Here is a 17,657-nt window from a genome sequence, read left to right on the forward strand (position 1 = left end):
AAGTGGAGCAACTGAGTGGGATCATCAGAGAAGTGCTTAGTGAGACCAAGAAGAGGGAATGTAGCAAGCAGATTATTTGGCAGTCTCATATCATGCACCCCATGGTCCTCACCTCCCATTCTTCCCATGTCTACCACCTTTCCCCATGGACTTCTCCCCACAAAATAATACCACAGCAAAAGAGCAGGGCCCTTGCCACCATCTGCACCATAGTGCTCTAGGCTGGTGAGGAGCAGGCCTAGCGTTCTTGCCTCGTTGGTCCTCGAGGCACGTCCCAGGGTTTGCACGCGTCGCAGCCCCTCAGCACCCGCCTGGAGCCGGCTTGGCCTTGGAGCCATGGCTACTCATACTCCACTGCAACATTTCATTTCAGGAGATCTCGGGGATTCAAACCACATGAATATCGAATAAATCCTTAGGTTCTCATCATCTGTGGAGACAAAAACAGAACCTCCTTTCCAAAACATCAAATACTTAAGCCCATATTTTAAAGTCAAGATACCTTTCTTAGCAGTTCCTAGAATCAAATGTCTTTCTCCAGTCCAGAACACAAAAGACAACACAATCAACATATCATACATCTGTACACATTTATCTTTTTTTTTTAAAGCTATATACATTCTTTCTATCTTTTCCCAATACATACGTCCCATCCGGCCAGGGACAACCAGCATACAAATAAAGGGTGAAATCATTAATTTACATAAACTAATTTGCATTTCTTCTAACTGGTTTCAGTTTTTAATTTTTTTTAATATTTTTACTCAGCTAAAGACTCTTTTCTATGATAACAATGCTTCCATTTTCCAGACCCCTGACCCCATAGCTCCATATGTTAATTATTAGAGTTGACTGAGACTGACTGAACCTGGCTTAGTACACTTTTCTTACTAAGAAAGGTATTTTGCTTAGGCTAGGTTTGTGAAACTCTACCATTTCTATAGGATTCCGCCATGTAGAGTTATGCTTATTATTTGCACCAGATGGTGGCTTTTCCTTCTACAAAGAGTCTATTTCAGTGGATGGTATTGATATTTTCATATGAACCTCATAAACAACTTTTTCAGTGTAATATTCTCATTACTGTCATTTATAACTGCCTTGAGGATCAGCCTCCAGCAGCTAAGGGTTTGAGGGGGAGCCTATAGAGTCACAGACTATCAATAAACCTGACTTTTCTTTTTTAATGAAAAAATCTTTTACAAAAATTATGGAAGAGATTTCTCTGTTGTTAGAAACCATACATAATTTTACATTATTTCTCAAAAGACGGTTGCAGACCATTACAATTGACCAGCCCTTAGGTGGGTGGAGTAGACAAAACAGAATTCTCGGAGGAAGAAGTCAGTGTGGCAGATGCCATGGCTCTCCTCTCTGAGATAGATGCTTGTCAGACTCATGCCAGTAAGTGATGTAGGAGGTTCTTCTATCTATCTGTTGCTTTCATTGGTTAATTAATAAAGAAAACTGCTTGGCCTGATAGGTCAGAACATAAGTAGGCGGGGAAGACAGAACAGAATTGTGGGAGAGAGACAGCAGAGACAGACAGACACCATAGCTCTCCTCTCTGAGATGGACACAGGTTAGAATCTTCCCAGTAAGCCACCACCTCGTGGTGCTACACACATTAATAGAAATGGGTTAATCAAGATGTGAGAGTTAGCCAGTAAGAGGCTAGAGCTAATGAGACAAGCAGTGTTTAAAAGAATACAATTTGTGTGTTGTTATTTTGGGTATAAAGCTAGCCATGCGGGAGCTGGGCGGGAATGCAGCGTGCCGCTCCTTCTACAAGTAAGCCACAGTCAAATGGCAATACACATTAATGGAGATGGGTTAAATGAATATGTAAAAGTTAGCCAATAAGAGGTTAGAACTAATGGACCAGGCAGTGTATAAATGAATATAATTTGTGTGTTGTTATTTTGGGGGTTAAGATAGCCAGGCTCTAGAAGCCAGGCAGCGGGAACACAGCCCACTCTTATTACTACAGTATACCAAGTTGATGCAGGACCATGCCCCTCCCCACTATATCAAGGCTGAGCAAGGTATACCACCATAGGGAATAGGCTCCAAAAAGCTAGTTGATGGACCCAGGATAAGTTCTGGTCCCATGGCCAGGGACCCCACAGCAGACCAAGCCACATACTGTCATACACATTCTGAGGGCTGAGAGCTTAGTTCAGTCCCATACAGATCCTAAGATGTCAGTACATAGTCTGTGAGCTCCCTCTAGATTGGGTCAGCTGTGTCTGTGGTTTTCCCAGTCATTATCTTGATCCTCCTTGCTCATATGATCCCTCCTCCCTCTCTTCAACTAAGTTCCAGGAGCATAGACTGGTGCTTGCTTGTAGATTACTGCATATATTTCCATAAGTTACTGGGTATTGGTTTTATGATGACAATGAGGGTAGTCACTAATCTGATTATAAGGGAAGATCAGTTCAGGCTACCTCTCTACTATCACTAAGAATCATAGTTGGGGTCATCCTTGTGGATTCCTGGGAATTTCCCTAGCACCTGGCTTCTCCCTAACCCCATAATGATCTCCTCTATTGAAATATCTCTTTCATTGCTCCCCTTTCTGTCCCTCCCCCAACTTGGCCATCTCAAACCCTCATGTTTCCATCCCCCATCCCCTCTCTCTGACTCCCCTTCCCAATTTACCCAGGAGATCTTAACTATTTCACATTTCTGGGGCCCTCCATGTGTGTCTCTCTTAGGGTCCTCCTTTTACCTAGCTTCTCTGGGGTTGTGGATTATAGCCTGGTTATCATTTACTTTATGTCTAATATCCACTTATGAGTGAGTACATAACAAGTCTGTCTTTCTGGGTTTGGATTACCTCACTCAGAATATTTTTTCTGGTTCAATCCATTTGCCTGAAAACTTCAAGGTGTCATTGTTTTTTTTACCACTGAGTAAGACTCCATTGTATCTTTATCCATTATTTGATTGAGGGACATCTAGGTTGTTTTCAGGTTCTGGTATTATAAATAATCCTGCTATGAACAGTTGAGCAAATGTCTTTGTGGTTTGATTGTGCACCCTTTGGTGATATTCCCAGGAGTTGTATTACTGGGTCTCAAGGTAGATTTTCTGAGAAACAGACATACTGATTCCCAAAGTGGCTGTACAAGTTTGCACTCCCACCAGCAATGAAGGAGTGTTCCTCTTACTCCACATCTTCTCTAGCATAAGGTGTCATCAGTGTTTTTGATCTATCAGTTCTCACAAGTGTAAAATGGTATCTAAGGTTCATTTTGATTTGCATTTCCCTGATGACTAAGGATGCTGAGCAATTCCTTAAACGTCTTTTGTATATTTGAGATTCTTCTGTTGAGAATTCTCTGTTTAGATTTATACCCTATTTTTCTTTTATTATTATTATTATTATTATTATTATTACAAATTTTCACCTCCTCCCCTCCTCCCATTTCCTTACCCCTCCCCACATTCCCCCTTCCCCTCCTCTCTAGTCCAAAGAGCAGTCAGGGTTCCCTGCCCTGTGGGAAGTCCAAGGTCCTCCCCCCTCCATCCAGGTCTAGGAAGGTGAGCATCCAAATAGGCTAGGCTCCCACAAAGCCAGTACATGGAGTAGAATCATAACCCAGTGCCTTTGTCCTTGGCTTCTCAGTCAGCCCTCCAAGTCAGCCACATTCAGAGTCTGGTTTGATCACATGCTCCATCAGACCCAGTCCAGTTGGCCTTGGTGAGTTCCTATTAAATCGGCCCCACGGTCACAGTGGGTGGGCGCAACCCTCGCAGCCCTGACTCATGTTCTCTCTCCTTCTGATCCTCATTAGGACCTTGGGAGCTCAGTCCAGTGCTCCAATGTGGGTCTCTGTCTCTATCTCCATCCATCACCAGATGAAGGTTCTATGGTTGTATACAAGATATTCATCAGAGTGGCTATAGTATAGGGCCAGTTCAGGTGCCCTCTCCTCAGCTGCTCAAGGGACAAGCTGGGGACATCTCCTTGGACACCTGGGAACCCCTCTAGAGTCCAGACTCTTGACAACCCTCAAATGGCTCCCTTAATTAAGATATATACTTCCCTGCTCCCATATCCACTCTTCCTCCATCTCAACCGTCCCATTCCCCCAAGTTCTCCCCATCCTCCCCTTCTCACTTCTCTCTCCCCATCTCCCCTTATTCCCATCCCCCCACCCCCAAGCTCTCCATTTTTGCCTGGCAATCTTGTCTACTTCCAATATCCAGGAGGATAACTACATGGTTTTTTTGGGAGGGGGTTCACCTTCCTATTTAGCTTTTCTAGGATCATGAATTATGTACTCAATGTCCTTCATTTATGCCTAGAATCCACTGATGAGTAAGTACATACCATATTCATCTTTTTGGGTCTGGGATACCTCACTCAGGATAATGTTCTCTATTTCCATCCATTTGCATGTGAAATTCAAGATGCCATTGTTTTTGACCACTGAGTAGTACTCTAATGCACATATATTCCACACTTTATCCATTCTTCCATTGAGGGCCATCTAGGTTGTTTCCAGGTTCTGCCTATTACAAATAATGCTACTATGAACATAGTTGAACAAATGCTTTTGTAGTATGCTAGGGCATTTCTTGGGTATATTCTCAGGAGTGGTATTGCTGGATCCTGGGGTAGGTTGATCTCGAATTTCCTGAGAAACCACCACACTGATTTTCAAAGTGGTTGCACAAGTTTGCATTCCCACCAGCAGTGGATGAATATTCCCCTTACTCCACATCCTCTCCAGCAAAGGCTATCATTGGTGTTTTTGATTTTAGCCATTCTGACAGGTGTAAGATGGTATCTCAAAGTTGTTTTGATTTGCATTTCCCTGATCGCTAAGGAGGTTGAGCATGAGCTTAAGTGTCTTTTGGCCATTTGAACTTCTTCAGTTGAGAATTCTCTGTTCAGATTAGTACCCCATTTTTAATTGGGTTATGTAGAGTTTTAATGTCTAGTTTCTTGAGTTCTTTATATATTTTGGAGATCAGACCTTTGTCTTTTGTGGGATTGGTGAATATCTTCTCTCAAAAGTAGGATGCCTTTTTGTCTTAATGACAGTGTCCTTTGCTTTACAGAAGGTTCTCAGTTTCAGAAGGTCCCATTTATTCAATGTTGCCCTTATTTGTTTGGGAGGGTTTTTATGACAGCTTCTATTTCCTCACAATTTATAGGTATATTTAAATTGTTCACCTGGTTTTAATTTACTTTTGGTAAGTGGTACTTATCTAAAAACAAGTCCATTTCTTTTACATTTTTCAACTTTGTGGCATATAAGCTTTTGTAGTAAGACCTAATGATTCTCTGGATTTCCTCAGTGCTGCTATGGGTCAGGAACTCACTCACCCCTCTGATGGATATTCTGGTACAGGATCAGAGCCCCTAGGTGGCCAGGAACCTCACAGACAAAAGGCCTACCTTGCTGCAGGCAGGCTATTGAAACAAAGAAACTCCCAAGCTCACAACCCTGTCCCAGCGCCCAAACAGGCTGAGCTGGGGATGTTATGGCCCCGATGGAGGGAGGAAGAATTCTTTTACCCTATTTTTAAATTGGATTATTTAGTATTTTGATGTCGAGTTTCTTAAGTTCTTTATATATTTTTTGTGACTACATGTTGGGTTGGTGAAGATTTTCTTCCCACTCTGTAGGTTGCTGTTTTGTCTTATTGACTATGTTGTCTTACAGAAGCTTCTCAGTTTTAGGAGGTCCCATTTATTAATTGTTGCTCTCAGTTTCTGTGCTACAGGTGTTATATTAGGAAGTGGTCTCCTGTGCCCATGCATTCAAGACAAGAAAGTTTCTACTTTCTCTTCTACCAGGTTCAGTGTACCTGGATTTATGTTGAATTCTTTGATCCACTCAGACTTGAGCTGTGCATGGGAATAGATATGGGTCTATTGAATACTTCTACATGTCAACATCCAGTTATGACAGTACCATTTGTTGAAGATGATTTCTTCTTTTCCATTGTACAATTTTGGCAAGTGTTCCTAGGTATGTGGTTTAATATCAGGGTATTCAATTTTATTCCATTTGTCTGTTTTTGTATATTTTATTTTATTTTATTTTTTGACCGTCCTAAATTGTTTATTGGGTTTGAATTGTACAAACATTATGTGTATTAGCGGTAACGGTGGAGCTGCAGAGCGTTGCGCCTTCTCCAGGCTGCACAGCGAGAGCCACCAATAATGTGGTGGAACTTGTGGCCTTTTCCAAGGCCACGGCTCTTGTGGCCTGCAGATGTCAGCCCACGCATCTCTCTGTGCTTGTGAACCAGTTTGGTGATCCATTGGGTGTCAGGGTTTCTTCTGATAGCATTATGGAATGGATGGATGAGGATAACCTCAAAAAATTTGTATGTGGAATCTTCGCCAACCCAGTAAGAATTCAGGACTCTCAGAGCCCCACAGTGGCATCCAGCTCTTTCCTCAGCAACACTGAAGGCTTTGGGCAAACTTTAGTTGGTTCACACCATGATGGACAGGCTTGCCATAGGTCGCAGCCTTGGGCACCGGGCGTTTGCGGGCACCACGGTGGACGCGAATCCTGTATATGACATAACCTTGCTTGGCCTTATAGCCCAGCCTCCGCGCTTTGTCGGGCCGGGTAGGGCGGGGAGCCCGGTGCAGCAGACAGCTGGCAGTACTGCCAGCAGCGGACCCTCAGCAGAAAGCGCATCACGTCCGACTGCTTCTTCCGCCACAGCTCCTGGATGTACTTGTACGCGCCCATCTTGGCTCACCTGATGGCTGCCACCAGAGGAAAGGAAGAAGCCTCTATTGTTTATTTTTTAAAATTTTTATTTATGTATCCCTGCACACCAGAAGAGGATATCAGATACCATTATAAATGGTTATGAGCCACCATGTGGTTATTGGGAATTGAACTCAGGACCTCCGGAAGAACAGTCAGTGCTCTTAACCATTGAGCCATTTGTCCACCCCCTGTTTTTTTTAAAATACAGTTAGGTACATAAATTATCCCTGAAATGAAAATATTTGACTTTAAACAAAGAGAAAATAACTATGATATACACCATTTAGAAGTTGAGCTGAAGTTGGCTAGGCAATGGTGGCACATTCCCATTTGTCTGTTTTTATGCCAATACCAAGCTGTTTTTATTACTATAACTCTATCGTAGAGCTTGAGGTTAGGAATGGTGATGCCTCTAAAAGTTCCTTTATTGTACAGTATTGTTTTGGCTATCCTGGGGTTTTTTTCTTGTATGGAGTTGAGTATTGTTCTTTTGAAGTTTGTGAAGAAATGTGTTGGGATTTAGATGGGTGTATCACAAATAATAAAAGATATTGGGGTTCAGGCTAAAGATCAGAAAAGCAAAACAACAAAGTTACTAAAGAAGTATTACCTTTACCAAGGCTGAGTCATTGGGGACTGAGCCCTGAGCCTCTGTCTCCTGTCATTTTATATTCCCCTTTACTTTAGTCCTGGGATTAACAGCATGTTACTGCCTAGTACTGGGATTAAAGGTGTGAGCCACTACCCTCTGGGTCTGATTCTGCATTAATGTTGTATAACTGAGATGGCTTTGAACTCAGATCCATCTGCCTTTATCTCCCAAATACTAGGATTAAATTTGTGTGACACCACTGCCTGGCCTCTAGTGGCTTAGTTTTACCCTCTGATCTTCAGGCAAGCTTTACTTATTAAAACATAAACAGACTATCACTATATATCCCCTTTTTGTCTAAAGTTAAAAGAAAGGTTATTATTTTTTAAATAAATATTTTTAATTTATTAGATTTTTTTCTTTTTTATTACTTTATAAATAATACCAATCAAAATTTCCACTTTCTCCCCTCCTCCCACTTCTCTCCTGCTCCTCCCACACCCTCCCTCCACCCCCCTCCAGCCCTAAGAGAGGGCAAGGTACCCTGCCTTGTGGGAAGTCCAGGAATAGGAAGGTATGCATCCAAATAGAATAGGATCCCAAAAATCCAGTACATGCAGTAGAGACAAATACCAGTGCCATTATCATTGGCCCCTCAGTCTGCCCCAATTATCAACCACATTCAGAGGGTCCAGTTTGATCTCATGCTTATTCAGTCCCAGTCAAGCTGGAATTGGTGAGCTCCCATTAGCTCAGGCACACTGTCTCAGTGGGTGGATCAAGCCCTCGCAGTCCTGACTTCCTTGCTCATATTCTCCCTCCTTCCACTCTTCAACTGGACCTTGGGAGCTTAGTCCAGTATTCTGATATGGGTCTTTGTCTCTATCTCCATCCGTCGCCAGACAAAAATTCTATGGTTATATTCAAGATAGTCATCAGTCTGACTATGGGACAAGGCCCGTTCAGGCACTCTCTCCTTCACTGCCCAGGGTCCTAGCTGGGGCCATCCCCGTGAACTCCTGGGAACCCCTCCAGAGCCAGTCCTCTTGCCAACCCCAAAATGACTCCTTCAATTAAGATATGTCCTTCTCTGCTCCCATATCCCTCCTTCCTCCATCTCAAGAAAGGTTATTATTAATATAAGAAAAACTATATACAATAAGTACAATATCATGAAGGGGTGTTAGATTTTGTCAAAGGTTTTTTTCTGTATCTAATGAGATGATCATGTGTTCTTTTTCTTTCAGTTTGTTTATATGGTGGATTACATTGATGGATTTTTCATAAGTTGAACTATGTCTGCATCTCTGGGGTAAAGGTTACTTGATCAGAGTGGATGATTTTTCTAATGTGTTATTGGATTTGGTTAGCCAGTATTTTATGGAGTATTTTTGCATCACTGTTCATGAGGGAGATTTGTTTGTAGTTCTCTTTCTTGGTTGGATCTTTGTGTTTGGGTAACAGGGTAACTGTCACCATTTAAGAAGAGTTTGGCAATGTCCCTTATATTTCTATTATGTAGAACAATTTGAGGAGTATTGGTACACAATATTGTTCTTGAAGTTATAGCTAAAGCAGTAATACAACAAAAGGAGATCAATGGGATACAATTTGAAAAGGAAGAAGTCAAAATTTTACTATTTGCAGATGATATGATAGTTAACATAAGCAACCCAAAATATTCTACCAGAGAACTCATACATTTGAAAAACACCTTCAGTAATATGGCAGGATACAAGATTAGCTCAAAAAAATCAGTAGCACTCCTATATACAGAGGATAAATGGGTTGAAAAAGAAATCAGAAAATCATCACCTATCATAATAGCCACAAACAACATAAAATATCTTGGGGTAACTCTAACCAAACAAGTGAAAGACCTGTATGGCAAGAACTTTGTCTTTAAAGAAAGAAATTAAAGAAGATATCAGAAAATTGAAAGATCTCCCATGCTTTTGGATAGGTAGAATCAACATAGTAAAAATGCCAAAAAGCAATCTACAGATTTAGTGCAATCCCCATCAAAATGCCAGCACAATTTTTCACAGACAATGAAAGAACTCAACTTCATATAGAAAAACAAAAAAGAGGGATATAGATATAAGAAAATAAAAAGGTAGATGACTGAATCTACTTTTTAAAAAGCAACTACTAGTTTTAAATATTTTACATTGGATTGTACTTTTGTATATTGTATACAAATTTTGTATATTAATACAAATTTGAGATTACTTTTGTTAGAACAGACTGTACATTCATTTCTACTCTTGTTCAAGGTATTGTACCTTTATAACTCATTTAACAATGTAAACCATATTTTAGTTCTTGAAAGATATTCTAAACCAAGTGGTTAGAATAATAAGGAAATGCAGATTAGTAATCAGTCATCTATTATAATTAAACTTACAGTCATATTAGGTATGTTTTCAAGGCCAAACAGTGAGGTATTTTAGATAGACAGATCATCTTCAAATATTTCGGAGACCTACAGAATATGGCATTTAGGATGTTTTAATAAAATTGGTTCTTTTTTCTTTCTTTCTTTCTTTCTTTTTTTTTTTTTTTTTTTACAGCGGTGAGATGTGTTTGTTCCTGGAAGCACCAATTTACTTCTGAGATGATGATATCCTTTGAAGAAATTCCACATGGAGTTTACTTCCTTTCTGGCAAAATAAGCAACTAGGCAAAAAAGTATGCTTACCTTCATTGCTGATTCTATGCTGTCCAGCCTGGACAGGAAAGATATAAAATAGAGTGACTGGCAAACCCTGGCAAGACAAGGTGAGACAGTCCTTCAAAAATTTTGCTTTATATAAGAGTCTGTTGAATATTCTAGGCCTGTATGTAAAAAATGGATCCCCAACATTGCAGAGGAATCTTGGGTGACTGTTCAGGTAGCCAGCTGTTTCTGTCATTTCTCACATTTTTTTTGGAAATCAGTTGCTCACAATTCATGATTACAAGGTTAATATTATTTTCTTCTCAGGTCTCTGAGGGAGATGAAGACTAGATAGTTACAGTTTTTCTTGTTTACCATTCAGAAAAGAAACTCACTAAATAGGTATAAAGTGTATAGTATTGATAGACATCAAAAGATAGTTTTGGATTGTAATTCAAGTTATGATAGGAAGTAAATTAGGTACAAGTCTTTGGATTCACCTAGATAGGATAGATAATGGAGTATTTTCTCTGAATTTGTGAAATGCAAATGGAAGAGATACTTTTGATATGTTTATCGCCTGTATATATTGTATATAGCTATGATACTCGTTTATATTTTTTCTTATATTTGTTATAGCCTTCTTTTTTATTTCAGATAAAAGAGAGAAAATGTTGTGATATTTTGTCTGTGATCTAACAAATAAAGCTTTCTTGAACATCAGAGTGCAGAACTAAGCCACTATTTAGCCACAGAGGTCAGGTAGTGGTGGCACACAGCTTTAATCTCAGCACTTGGGAGACAGAGGCAGACAGATCTCCGTGAGTTGAAGGCCATTCTGGGCTACATGAGATTTAATCTATCTAAAAAGAAAAGTAGATCTCACACAAAGGTGATCCCAGCACTTGGGATTATATGTCTTTGATCCCAGCATTGAGGAGGTAGAGATAAAAGTGACATGGTTGAGTGGAAAGAGAAATATAAGGCAGAAGGAGACAGGAACTCAAGAAAGTCTGATGATTCTTAGACATGTATGCAATCTGTGGTTTTCAGAAGTCTTAGGATTCATAGCGATAGAATCGTCCCTTTGGGAGAAGTAAGAAGTTTCTAGTGGTTGGTTGCTCTGCTTCTCTGATCTATCAGCATTCACCACCTAATATCTGACTAAAGGATTTTAATATTAAGACCAATTAGAATTTGTACTACAGCGTTGTTAGAGTATGTCACCAATATGAGAGAAGGTTCCAGGAGGTACTGGGATAAAGGTAAATTTTTTGTGTTTGTGTGAAGTGTTCTTTAGGTATCTGTTAAGTCCCTTTGAATCATACTGTCTGTTAGTTCCCTCATTTTTCTGTCAAGTTTCTGTCTGACTCACCTGTCCATTGGTGAAAGTGGAGTGTTGAAGACTTTCACAATTAGTGTGTGAGGTTTCTTTTACAAATGTGGGCATAGATGTTCAGAATTGAGACTTCATCTTGATGAATTTTTTCTGTGATGAATACTTTGTGTCATTCTCCATCTCTTTTGATTTATTTTAATTTCAAGTCTATTTTTTTTAGATATTAGGAAAGCTACACCTGCTTGTTTCCTAGGTCCATTAGATTGGAAAATATTTTCCCAGCCTTTTACTCTGAGGTAATGTCTATATTTGAGGTTGAGGTATGTTTCTTGTATGTAGCAGAAGGAATGCATCCTGTTTTTGTACCCATTCTGTTAGCCTGTGCCTTTTGATAGGTGAATTTAGTTCATTGATATTAAGAGATATTGACCAGTGATTGTTAATTCCTGTTATTTTTAGTTTTGTTGCTTTTGGTGGAAGTGTTTTTGTGTTTTCTTTCTTTGGGATTTGCTGTTGTGAGGTTATCTATTGCTTGTATTTTCATGGGTTCAGCTAACTTCCTGGGGTTGGAGATTTCCTTTTAGTAATTTCTGTAGGGATGGATTTCTTGATAGGTATTGCTTAAATCTGGTTTTGTCATGGAATAGCTTGTTTTCTCCATCTATGGTGCTTGAGTGCTTTTCTGGGTATAATAGTCTGGGCTAGCATCTGTGGTCTTTTAGAGTCTGCAGATTGTTTGTTCAGGACCTTCTGGCTTTTAGGGTTTACATTGAGAAGTCAGGTGTAATTCTGATAGGTCTGCCTTTATATGTTACCTACACTTTTTCTTTGCAGCTCTTAATATTCTTTCTTTATTCTGTATGTTTACTGTTTTGATTATTATATAGTGAGGGAACTTTTTATTTGGTTCAGTCTATTTGGTGTTCTGTAAGATTCTTGTACCTTCATAGACATATCCTTCTTTAAGTAGGGAAAGTTTTCTTCTATGATTTTATTGAATTTTTTCTGTGCCTTTGAGTTGGAGTTCTACTTCTTCTATCCAAGTTATTCTTAGGTTTGACCTTTTTAAGGTGTCCCAGATTTCCTGGATGTTTTAAGAATTTGTTGGCTTTAACATTGTCTTTGACTGATGAAGCTATTCCCTCTGTTGTGTCTTCAATGCCAGAGATACTGTTTTCCATATCTTGCATTCTGTTGGTTATGCTGGCATCTGTAGTTTTTGTTCATTTACACAGATTTTCCATTTCCAGAATTCCTTTGGTTTGTGTTTTCTTTATTGCTTCTACTTCAATTTTCAAGTCTTGAACTGTTTCCTTCACTTGTTTGATTGTTTTTTTCCTTGGGGTAAAGAAATCCCAGCAGCAGGAATACACCCCCCTGGATGGCCAGAAAAGCTTATGGAATTTGGTGGCTTGGATTCTGTTCCCCTGGGAAGATTCCAGAGAGTGACACTTATGGCTGTCCGGCTGTGTAGCCAGACTCACCCTTCCGGTCCCCTCAGCACTGGAGCAGGCTCTGTTTTGGAGTTCCAAGGACCTCACAGATGAAAAGGAGGGCTTGTGGGCAGGGTAAGATGGGGTAAAAAAAGCCCTGCAGCAGGAACACACCCACTGGATGGCCAGAAAAGCTTAGGGAGTTGACAGGGGGGCCTGGATTCTGTCCCACTGGGAAGGTCCCAGAGAATGGCACTTCTGGCTGCCATGTGGCCACTGACTCATCTCTCCAGTCCCATCAGCACTGGAGCAAGCTCTGTTGCAGGGATCCAAGGACCTCGCAAATGAAAAGGCCTCTCTCTTTAAAATTAAGCAAACATTTATAAACAAAATTTGGGAATATGGGCATAATTCTTCTCCAAACTGCTTCCTGATGTTTATTGAGCAAAGTAATTTTTGGGGTGTTCATGGTGACCTCTCATGGAGTCATGGTCTAAAAACTATAGTAGTCTGGAAGCAACCCACAGGTTCTTAACCTTTGTGGAAACAAAAGAAGAATCTCTATTCCAAAAAACATATTCTTAGACTCAAATTCTGAAGTCAAGATACCTTTATGTTGGTTTAACTTAGCAGAATGTACAATGAAATGTTTCTCTGTACTTAGTTCCTTCACAGTCAAAAAATTCAAAGAAAACACAATAATACACATAGTCCAGACTCTCTGTGAATTTTCCATCTTTACATGGCTTATTTGCTTTTAGTCTATTACTTTTTGATATTTATTTTATTATCTTTACTCCTTTAACCTATGACTGTCTGTAAATCATTTACTTCTTTTTTTTAATAATTGTCTATATTCTTTTTCTTCTCTCTCCCAAGCCTACGTACATTTATATAACACTGTGACAATTTAGATGTCTTTTCCATCTGAATTTGCCTTTATGGTATATCAGTAATTATTTTCTGATCAGAAGCACTTCTTAAAATGCTAAGCCCTTCTTACAAACCTAAGCTGCACCATTGCTAGGGGAAATATGACACTTCCTGCTTGCCCCACCCATACCAGCATGGCAGAGCTGCTTGCTGCCTCCAAAAGCCATGCACAATGCTCCATCTCTAGGCACACAGCAGGCTCATGTTCTCACCAAGCAAGCTGTTGCACATTGCTCACCAACCCCATTCAAATATTCAGTCTCTTGAAAGAGCCAGAGGTTGTGCTGGCAGCACGGCCCAGAAAGCTGGCATTTCAAAGCAGCACAGCTTTTTTTTCTGCTACTTCTGAATCAGGAAAACCTCTCTTAAGGGAGTTGTGGCAAGCTGCCAGCTGAAAAATAAATGCGGCTAAACTTTGTGTGTGTGTGTGTGTGTGTGTGTGTGTGTGTGTGTGTGTGTGTCTACAATTTCTTTTCAAGCTCTCTCAGGTTTTAAGTGGATTTTAGTTGGCCACGTGGGCACCAATTTGTTGGAGGAAAGCTGCTTGTTTGTCACTGCCACCCAGACCCAAAATAATCACACAGAAACTGTATTAAATCACTGCTTGGCCCATTAACTCTAGCTTCTTATTTGCTAACTCTTACACATTAAGTTAACCCGTTTTTATTAATCTGTGTATTGCTACAAGGCTGTGGCTTACCAGCTAAAGTTCTGGTGTCTGTCTCCAGCCAGACTACATGGCTTCTCCTGACCACTTTCCTTCTCCCAGCATTCAGCTCAACCCTCCCCACCTAGCTAACCTCCACCTGGCTATAGGTCCAAAGCAGTCTTTTATTAATCAATGGTATCCACAGCATACAGAGGGGGATCCCACATCATGCTCATTTATATTTATCAATTATCAGGTATCATTGTAGTTCAAAGATGAGAATCTAGCTAAGGTTCTGTGGTTTGAATAATGCCTTTTACTTACCAATTGTGCAAATTATTTAACTATATTCTGTTGTCTTGATTTATTAGAAAGAATTCATAAGATATTTAGTAATAACATTTTTTTCTGAGCATTTTAGTAGAGAACTAATCAGACAGCAATCTAAATATGGACATTTTTATTAAAAGCACAAGATTTTACCTGACTTGGATTTTTAAAAATGATGGATAATGATCAAAATTGTAAAGGTCTCTGAATTTAACTCCTTACCGCTCTAGTGCTAATCCTTTGAACACATTTGCCAACAGAAGCTTCAAAGTATATAATATTTGCATCTCCTAGCCTCTCTAGTCACTTTTCACTTCATAATGTTGAAGACAGCTCAAGTAAAAGAGAGCTATAATTAAATAATTGACTTTTCCCATTTTTTGCCTTTGATGATACCATAAAATCTAAGTTAATTTGAGTTATCATCCTTATATTTCAACATCTCTTTGTAACATTACAGACCAGTTTTTCAAATAAATATTACTCTAAAGGTAAATGAAGACGAGACTTGTGTAAAAATGGAAACAATTTTGATTATCTGTGTTGATAGAGGGAGACAGCAGTTAAAAATTAAAAACATATTCAATAAGACTTTGGAATTTGTCACCATATGAAGCTGTAATCTGCATGTATATTGTGTGCTGGGAAATTTTGGTTTCTCCAAACAGCAAATGAAGAAGCCATGCTTGGGTATTACAGACTCAGGAGTTGTCTAGGTTCCAACTCAACTACTGTTCTTTCTACAAACACCCCTCTCATGCTAAGGATGTGTGGGACATTGCTGTCTAGGTTGCTACAAATCATCCATCCTAGCTGAGCTGCCTGTATCTATTTCTTTTCCTTAAGATAGTTTATTTTATTTTATTTGCATTGGTGTTTTGCTACATGTATGTCCGTGTGAAGGTATCAGATCTTGGAGTTATAGACAGTTGTCAGCTGTCATGTTGGTGCTAGGACTTGAACCCAGGTCCACTGGAAGAGCAATCAGTGCTCTTAACAACTGAGCCATCTCTCTAGCCCCCCTTAAGACAGTTTTAACTCCCATTAAGAGTGAGAGGGATATGTTGCTATTGTTTCTTAATTTGTTGTTATTGTTTCAGTATTGATGGCTATTCTAACTGGAGTGAGATGGAATCTCAGTGTAGTGTTAATTTGTACTTTCCTGGTGGCTAGTGATATTGAAAATTTTCTCTAGTTTATTGGCTATTATAAATCATTCATTGAGAACCATGTTTACTTTATTGCTCATTTATTGATTACTTATATCTCAGTTTTTTGAGTTCTTTGTATAATCTAGACATTAATCCTTTGCCATATCTTCCACTAGAAAATATTTTTCTCATATTCTAAACACTTCCCTTCACTCTGTTTTTATGTTCATTAACATCCATAAATAAGATCAAAAATTTTTAATATACAGGGAAATGAATCCAAGTAGGGATTATTATATTAAGTGATTTGAGTCAGATGCAAAAAGGCAAATTTTGCATGTTTACTCTCATATGTGGACCAGAAACATTTTGTGGTTACATTGAACCATGTGGAAATGAAACTATCTAGAATTAACAAGAGCAGGGAGATTAAGGGGGTAGGAGGTTATGGGGTGAAATATATTAAAATATAAGATATCCTTGAATTAATATGCTGAAACCCAGTACTTTATACAATAAGTATATGCAAACAAAACAAGCAAAAAAAAGCAAACAAGGAATGAAAAGAGAAAAGATTTTCAGGGAAATACACAGTAGAGTTTTATTCTGCCATAAAGAATACTGAACTAGATAAACAATTAAATAACCCTGCAATTCCCAAGGAAATAGAAGCACTCATTAAAAGACTACCAATCAAAATAATATCAGAGCCAGAAAGTTTTAATGTAGAATTCTACCAGACTTTCAAAGAAGAGCTAATACCAATACTCTTTAAATTATTCCACAAAAATACAGACAGAAGGAACATTAGCAAATTTCTTCTATGAGGCCACAGTCACCCTAATAGCCAAACCACATTAAGACTCAAAAAAGAAAGAGAATTACAGACAAATTTGACTCATGAACATTGATATAAAAATACTCAATAAAATACTGGGAAACAAAAACCAAGAAGAACACATCACAAAAATCATCCCCCATAATCAAGTACGCTTCATCCCAGAGATGTAGGGATGGTTCAACATACAAAATTTATTAATATAATCCACCATATAAACAAACTGAAAAAAAGAAATACATGATCATCTGATTAGATACTAGAAATATCTTTGACAAAATCCAATACCCCTTCATGTTAAAAATTTTGAATAGGCCAGGGACACAAGGGACATACCTAAACATACTAAAAGCAATATACAGCAAGCTGACAATCAGCATCAAATTAAATGGAGAAAAACTGAAAACAAATTCACTAAAATCAGGAATAAGACAAGATCGTTCACTCTCTCCATATTTATTCAATATAATATTTGAAGTTCTAGATTGCTCAATAAGACAACTAAAGAAGATGAAGGTGATACAAATTGGAAAGGAAGAGTCAAAGTATTATTCACAGATGATATGGTAATATACATAAGTGACCCCAAAAAATTCTACTAGGGAACTCCTATAATTGATAAACACCTTTAGTCAAGTGGCTGTATACAAGGTTAATTTTAAAAAGCAGTATCCTTCATATACACAAACAATAAACAGACTGAGAAAGAAATCAGAAAAACAATACTCTTCACAATAGTCACAAATAATATTAAATATATTGGTGGAACTCTAGCCAAACAAATGAAAGACCTGTATGACAAGGATGTCAAATCTTTGAAGAAAGAAATTGTTGAAGACATCAGAAGATGGAAATATCTCCCATGCTCATGGATCAATAGGATTAACATAATAAAAATGGCCATCCTACCAAAAGCAATCTACAGATCCAGTGCAATCCCCATAAAATTTCAACACAATTCTTTACAGAACTAGAAAG

General features: G+C 38.8%; 1 pseudogene; it reads right to left on the reverse strand.

Annotated features, from left to right (window-relative positions):
- Positions 1–6,120: 6,120 nt before the first annotated feature.
- LOC119805221 lies at positions 6,121–6,731 on the reverse strand (annotated as a pseudogene).
- Positions 6,732–17,657: the final 10,926 nt, after the last annotated feature.

This window comes from Arvicola amphibius, chromosome X (genome assembly GCF_903992535.2).
Source record: "Arvicola amphibius chromosome X, mArvAmp1.2, whole genome shotgun sequence".
Lineage (NCBI taxonomy): Eukaryota > Metazoa > Chordata > Mammalia > Rodentia > Cricetidae > Arvicola > Arvicola amphibius.